The sequence below is a fragment of the Aphanomyces invadans genome, assembly GCF_000520115.1.
Source record: "Aphanomyces invadans strain NJM9701 unplaced genomic scaffold supercont1.6, whole genome shotgun sequence".
Lineage (NCBI taxonomy): Eukaryota > Oomycota > Saprolegniomycetes > Saprolegniales > Verrucalvaceae > Aphanomyces > Aphanomyces invadans.
The window spans coordinates 633,061-634,584 of record NW_008580151.1 but is presented as its reverse complement, the minus strand read 5'-3'; the positions used below and the strand labels follow the sequence as shown (position 1 = coordinate 634,584).

At 51.0% G+C, this 1,524-nt stretch overlaps 1 protein-coding gene across 1 annotated transcript in view; it reads right to left on the bottom strand.

The window, feature by feature from the left end:
* H310_03902 (hypothetical protein) overlaps window positions 1-1,524 on the bottom strand; it is a gene marked incomplete at both ends in the record, with an annotated part of 6,823 nt that overhangs the window by 4,307 nt on the left and 992 nt on the right. The window lies entirely within an intron of this gene.

The window sequence follows — 1,524 nt, the reverse complement described above, 5'->3', positions numbered from 1 at the left end:
TGTTATAGAGTGGCATGCCATACTAGACAGCTGTTTCGTCGATGTAGACATGTTACACAATGAATGCGCACCATCCTTGGTCCAGAAAGAAGCGCATAGGTCATCTGAACGAACTCAAACTCCGCACGCTTCAGGTTCGAGTGACCAGGCACGCCCTCGGTTTGAGTGGCAAGGCACGCCCAGGGTTAATTCATTACAGTGTGCTACCGCTGGCATAGGCGCAAGAGCGATTGGTATGGTCACTCTGGCGTCGACTTCGCGGTGCAGTAGTCGTGAATTCACAGGGGTCAATTGGTTCTACAACCAAGTCGCCATAGGTGCAGTTGTTAGCACATGACTGTTTTTCGCACGTCTTTCACGAAGTGTAAGACGTCTGTGCCAAACGCGGCGAGCACTTGACTTCCTTGGCCGCCAAGTTTGGAAATGTCTTTTCTGCTAAGAGGTGCGACGTACTTGTCTTTCTTGCTCCATCACATTTGCCACGTAGAACGAAATAAGCCCTCTTGGTACGAAACGCATCCGCGCTGAGGGTTCTTTTCGAATGCATGGAGGAGCTTAACCCTTGATTTAACTGTGTAACAGCGTTGGGATTGGGAGGACGGATCTGGGCATTTCAGCGTTTGAAATTGACACTCAAATCACCTAATCGGAGACCTCCAATTTCATCGTTTTTGAAATTTCTATATTTATTTTAGGATAATTTTTAAAGATGTTTTCAAACTACATTAATTATTTTTGATATTTATGCACGATATATATGGTCCGACGCCAGGATGCTGGAACATCGGTGCAAACAGGAAGTCGTTTACCGGTCTCAGTGCGACTCTATGGTGGCTCACCTGAGTCGCGCAGCGGGTCTGGGGAACGTCGCGGACGAGATTGACGAGGCGTTGGCGCTCGGCGGCGTCCGTCGACTAGGCAATCTGCGGAATCAGATATCTGGCGATGATAACTGGCACTTGACTAGCTTGCAGCGGTACTCCTCGTTCATCTCCTTCCTCTCGGCAACAGACCCATTGATTGCAAAACTTGGTCGTTGGCGCCGCAGTGCTTCAACAGCATGTCGACCGAGAGCGACTCCATGTGCAGGGTCGTTTCGTAGTCGACGACAAGGTTCTCCGTTACTTGGCGTAGCACACAAGAAACTGCGTCAAGCCGTCGACGGCCTTCTAATCCTATTTCTCTAGGGCCCCACGGCCGATTTCGTCGGCGAACTGATCCATCATATCCATCATACTGTCGAACACGATGCGTTTCGTGAAGACATCCTTGAACATTTCGCGTGTCGAGTTTCGTCTATTCCCTCTAGCCTGACCTACGAACGCGACCTCGACACGGAACTGCTTGCTGTATGACTTTAGTTCGCCGTATCTTGACCAGCGAGTCGCGCAGGCGCTTTGTCAGCTCGACAGCTGGACATTGCGGTCAGCGCGGCGAGGTGGCTGTAGCGCGGACCGGCCATTACACGCCGCTCCAAGGGTTGTCGGAGTTCTTGGCGGAGTTCCAAAACCTTCAGATCCGAAT